Source organism: Myotis brandtii, unplaced genomic scaffold (assembly GCF_000412655.1).
Source record: "Myotis brandtii unplaced genomic scaffold, ASM41265v1 scaffold587, whole genome shotgun sequence".
Taxonomy (NCBI): Eukaryota; Metazoa; Chordata; class Mammalia; order Chiroptera; family Vespertilionidae; genus Myotis; species Myotis brandtii.
The window spans coordinates 465,984-472,102 of NW_005370207.1; the positions used below are offsets into that span (position 1 = coordinate 465,984).

At 41.7% G+C, this 6,119-nt stretch overlaps 1 protein-coding gene across 1 annotated transcript in view; it reads right to left on the reverse strand.

Moving 5' to 3' along the window:
* GRM8 (glutamate receptor, metabotropic 8) overlaps positions 1 to 6,119 on the reverse strand; it is a 368,615-nt gene that overhangs the window by 359,808 nt on the left and 2,688 nt on the right. The window lies entirely within an intron of this gene.

Sequence of the window (6,119 nt, forward strand, 5' to 3'; positions counted from 1 at the left end):
GGGGGGGGGGGGAAAGTATCAGAAACTAGGTTGATTCTCCCAAGCCAGAAAGTATTTTTATTTACCAGTTTATTTCAATAAATCTAATTTCCGTGAAGGTAAAAATCCTGTGATTGATGGCATTCTTTCTTTTCAAATCTGTTTGTAGTTTTTATAGCTGTCTGAATTTAGCATTTAAATTTTGACCACAAAATCATCATGAAAGGTTCTTCTCTGTGATGTATTCAACAAGCCAGTTGTCTGTTAATGACATTTTTTTGGTGCCTCAGATTTCCCAGTAGAAAAAAGTGATTATTCAAACACACACACACACACACACACACACACGGAAGAAATCCACTCCAGGAGCCCACACTGTATAAGTTTCATAGCTTTTGAAAAGATTTCCCATACAATGTCAGTTATTTCATATAAATTATCTTATTGTTCTGTGATAACAAAACAAAGACTTGAAAATTAAGCACATAGGGAGGGTTATGGGTGAAGATATTCCTATTACCACTGTCGGAGTTTCCAACAGAATGTGTCAGGGTGGAAGCAATGCGCATGTTTACAGTCCTAAAGTAAACATTCCTTGATCCTAGAATCACTAGGAGCAAATCAGAGCTGGAGATCAATTGAAGAGCTTCTTAATTTCATCTGACTCCGTGGGGAAAACAGTTATTTCATCAAGACTGAGAAATAAGCTGGAGTGAAAATGTCTACAATCAAATCAATTAAAAATAAAGTTTATTCTAGGACCTTGGCTCTTAAAGAATTCCATGAGCTTCTTTCAAAGGACTTTTGAGGAGGTTTAACTGAAAACTAGAATTGACCTAACATAAGGGAATCAGATATTTGAAACACACACAATTGAGAGAATAAATAGCACCGACTTGTTTTGGCAGGATGGTTAAGCGAATGCTCATTTCTTACCTACTTGCAAGGAGAGATTTGAAACCTGAAATTTTGACAATTTTCCTCTACCCCAGACAACCAACATCTGCTTGTATTTTCCATTCATATGTTCAATTTCCAGTTCATAAAATTTTCATTCCATCCTTCCTGTCCCAAAGGAAAGGATGGTGCCTCCCTATAGGACAATGGAACATATGTCCAAGAGCCTTCGGAGAAATCTGCACTTTCTCCATTTTCAGATTAGAACAGGGGGCCCATCACAGCCCACTGGCCTGGATTTCTGAGTGGACACCTGGAGGGTATTCAGACATGCAGCCACTCAGCTGAGATAGTTCTATTCTGCCTACGACAGGCATTCCCTGCCTACTGGCATATGCTAAACCCTAGATTTCCTCTATTCTACCCCAATCTACTTAGTCCTTTTCTGATTTTTCTCACATGAAATTCTCCTGGCAGCTGCTTCTCCTTCAGAAAATCTGTGACTCAACAACAGCTTGACCTCAGGCAGTCCACAAAAGGAAACACTTAGAAAGTCAACTTGACTTTCTGGCTGAAACCATGTAAGTGATGGACCGTAAATTGCACCAACCATAGGGAAGTAGAATTGTGTTTTACAGTTTCACAAGGAAGATCAGCTATAAGATAGTAAAACCTCATTAACTCGGATCACTAATTCAGAACTTGAGACCAAGTCCACAAGGCTGGGCTGACCCTTTGCATATCCTTTCTGAGCACAGAATAAAAAAATACGTGAAGGAGGGATCTTTATGGGGGGAAAGGAAGTGGGCCTATTGTTCTCCAAAGACCAGTCTTTCTTCATTTCATGGAGCTGCCTCCCAAGTACTTAAACCACTTCAGAGAATAAACGATTTCCAATTATAGACGAACATAAAAACAGTCCATCTGTTAATTACAAATCATCCTTACGTACTCACATGGCATTAACCTAGTGCCTTTGCTATACAGTCCTGGAAGAAATAAAATTGAGTTTCTTTTCAAAGTATTCGTCTTTACAATAATGTTCAGTCTCTCTAGCTTCTCATAGGTCTGTTTAGAGCTTTAAGGAAAGGTTGAAGGATAAATAGCAGTGAGAGAGGAATGAGTTATATTAGATGAATGCCCTTAAATGGAAAACAAGAGGTTCATTTTGCTTATTATTTATTGGACAGCTCACTTGAAGTTTTGCCTAAGCTCCCTCCTCTGCAGCATGGAACTAATGGCACATAATCTCTCTAAATAAAGCTCGGTCCTCTTATCTGTAAAGGGTCGAGGGAACCTGCCAGAAAGCACAGTACCTGGCACAGGGCATGTGGAGCTACTAGTGCTAATCTAGTCTGCAGCTCACTTTCCACTGAAGCAGAGCAACTCTTTCCATATTTGCCCATTCGGTGAGGTGTTCCCTGAATTCGCTAACTTTAAAATTAAAATCAGAGCTACGTATTAGATATTGAGCTTATTTCAAAATCTGATACATTGTTATAAAAATCACAGACTCTTGACAGCTGGAACGTTTAGTTTCCCTTTTAAATTCTAAGAAAAAAAATATATTTGAAAGTTTGTAAAAAAAAAAAAAACCTACATAAATTCGGCTTCATTGTATAATCTTATGCTGCCTAACCTTGCTCTTAGGCAATTCTCATGAGCTTCGATCTGAACTCGTCCTAGTTAAGGAGTTGGTGAGTTTTAAAGAAATAATGACCATTTTGTGCTACAAAAGCAAATAGCTCTACTTCCTGTTCCGTGCTTGACTTAAAATAAGACAGTTTTTCCTCTCAAACTGACCTTCCTCTAGGGTTTGCTACAAACCTCACCTTTGCTGATGGACTCGTTCAAGGAGGTGTGAGGTCTACACTCCAGAAACCTATCCGTGGGGAGAGTAGACGCCCTGCACTATTTCTGAGCTCACAAGAGTGCTTCCCAACCTTGGAGGAGGCTTAACTCAGCCCTGGAGCCCTTCCTGGTCACTCCCTCCCGCCCCAGCCTAAGTACAGGTACATCATATGTCATTAGCACTTCCAGCAAGTCTCTCAGACCTGGGTCTGCTGGGGAGCAGCTCCCCCACGCCCCCTCCACACACACTGGAACCTGATTCTGTGGCTCCCTAACAACTTCCCTGAAAGGCCAGTGGTAAGAACAGCTTCTCAAGGGCCAGGGCCTTGAATTCTGCTTTTTATTTTCCACGTACCTTCTCTGTACCAAGGTCCCAAGTGCCTAAGAGAGTATCTTATTGAATTTTCATTCACAGATTAGCTTTTGTATAAATAAGAAGGCTCAGAAAGGTTGAATATAGCCCAAGACCCTGAGCTAGTAAGTGGCACCGCAGTCCAAATCCTCAGGCCCCAAGGACTGAGAAAGTCCCCAGGGCCGCAGAGGCTGGTTATGACAGTTCACACGGAGAATAAAGGCCCTGCCCGCCCACTGAAATCTTCCAGAAATGTGTATATCTTCCATGGTTAGCTCTTTAAGAATAATTATGTACTAATTAAGAGTACACTAGACAATCTGGGCGGGCAGAAGGCATTTCCAGGGCAGGGTGATTTATTTATTTATTAAATAATTCTTTATTGTTGAAAGCATTACATATGTCACCTGATAGATCCTCCCTCCCCCAATGGGTGGGTGGAGTATGACGTAAGGTCCTTGGTTGATTACCTCCCACCCATCCCCCTCCCCCAAAGGCAGGATGATTTATGAATCTCTCAAAAAGTTGAGAATATCAAATACAGTTTGTCTAAACTTGGTTCAAATCAAGTTTCCTGGCCAGCCTAATGCCAGTGAGAAGCAAGCCTCCAAACCATGGAGGATCTATCAGGGTCTGTCGTTGCACTTGGCACCTGCTTTTAAGACATGATATGGTAGAATCCTCACTGAGGAATAACATTAGCCAAGAATTGTAATTTATTTTCTCATAATGGGCCAAGCAGCATCTCTATACTGGATTCCACTCAGCTCTTTAACGAAAAGGTTAAGCTGTATATTGTCATCAACTCACAAAACTGCAAATCCAGCAGTTTCCCTTGAAACTGCCCACATTTGCAGCTCCTTTGGTTGTTTTAGAAAATGCATCATATTCGTCTATCATCTCCTACACCAAAACGTGTGTGCATGGCACTGGGATCTTGGAGGGGGCAGCGTGAGGACAGGCCAGACAGAGCGTGAGGACTGGCAACGGAGGTCTGGAAGTGCATCCTTGTCTGACAGTCACTGGCTGGCGTCACTGGACATGACACTTTACCTCTGTGTGCTTCTAGCTCCTCGTCAGGGAAATGAGAGAGATGGACCATGTGATGTGATCTCTAAGGTGTCTTCCAGTTTCCCATTCTGAAAATCTATTATTTAATAATAAAGGAATATGAGGTTATGCTCAAACACTACAGCAAGGCCTTGCCAAATGAACATAATGACTGATATTGTTTGCAACCTGAGTGACTTTTCCATCGGTGACAGGGGTTTCGGAAAGCTCTTCTGTACAAGCAAGCCTCATATTAAGAAAATCTGATACATGAGACGCTCGACTTACTAAACAGATAAAGGAGAAAGTGATTATGTGCATTACAACGGAATTCACCATAGATTCCCTATAAATAGCTAAAACCCCTGTGCACTTAAAATATAATCTGATTTAGTAGAATTCAATTTTCACAGGGTTTTTTTTTTCAATATTACAGCTATTGCCTAAAAAGACCATATTTAAAGTAATGAGAAGCCACTTTTATAGTGTGTATCAGATAAGAAAAGGGGTAAAACCAACATCTATTAAATGCCCACAGTGTGCCCGGAGCCTCACACACATCACCTCATTTCCTTCACAAAATACACATATGAGGTTGGTATCGGGCCTCCATTTTGGGATACAAGGAAGCTAAAAACAGAAATGTTATATGAATGTGTCTCAAATCTTGAGCCAAAATTCAAACGCAAAAGTGCTGCTGCGTTCTTTCCCTTCATCAGTGGGTCTTTACTCCATGCCCCTTGTGTGCAGGACAGCACTGACGGATATGGGGCCAGCCCTGATTTGATAATGTGGACTGTGAGTGTGGCACCCTGGGATCCAGGAAGTCCCCGATTCCAAACTCACCCACCCCAGTACTCACTACATGGCACTGGGCAAGTCACTTTACCTGGGATCAATTTTTTCTTCTCTGAACTGAGGAATGATTTCTGGCCGCCTCCCAGGGTTGTGAAATAAAATGATAAAATGTATGTAAAAGTATGTAGATACTTTCAGAATGTATTGGGGTACTATTTTTTTTTAAACAATCATTCCTAGAACTCACATATTTTGCTGGTGCATTGTGCTTGGAATAGCTAAAAAAGTCACTTTCCCATCACACTCAGGGCTAATGAGATCTTAACAAGTCATGTGTCCAAGAAATCAAAGGAAATTGAAGGAAAACTGGAAAGGACACAAGAAAATAAAGTCAATAGAAGTGCAATATCTGACCTGGACAGCTGGGGTCATGGACACTTAGAGCATCCAATGTCTATTCTGAAAGAGGTGGTGACAAGATATTCTTCCACAGTGAGAAGAGGACAACAGGAAACCTTCCTAAGTCGTATGCAGAATACAATGCAGGGCGTCTACCACTAAGGGTCATTACCACTGGAAGCGTTAGTCAATAAGCAGCCAGCAGATTTCTATCTATAGGCATAACCTTGTCTGAAAAAGCATGCAAGTGGCAACACAGGTGCTCAATAATCTCCACATACTCCTCTTGGCCTGTCCCACATCTTCCACTTCTGCTCACCTGCTCCCTCCTCCCCCAGCTGGATCTCCTCCCTCCCTCAGTGCTAATGTGTCCTACAAGTCATGATCTGAAGACCAGGTTCTCTCATTCCCTTGGCCCTGCCTAGGGAGTGAATAGATTCACTAACAGGTATCAAAACCTGCAGATGCATTAATATCTTCCCCAGTTAGAACATCTGCATTTGTAAGATATTTTCCAGGAGATCCATCATTTCTTTACCAAAGAAAAGTCTCTAATAATGATAAAGACTTGCAATGTAACAAGCCAAAGCTGGGAATCACCGTGAGTCAGTAGCCTCTTCACAGCGGCCCTGAAATCAGCGGGTCCTGGGATGAGAATGCATCATGCTCAAGGTCCTTAGTCAGTGAATGAGTTTGTCACAAGTTGTCAAAACAGCAAGTAGAAATGAAAATCAAAGAAAACTCCTCTCAGAGCCAAGAAAAAAGGAAAGGAGAGAGGGAGGGAGGGAGGGAG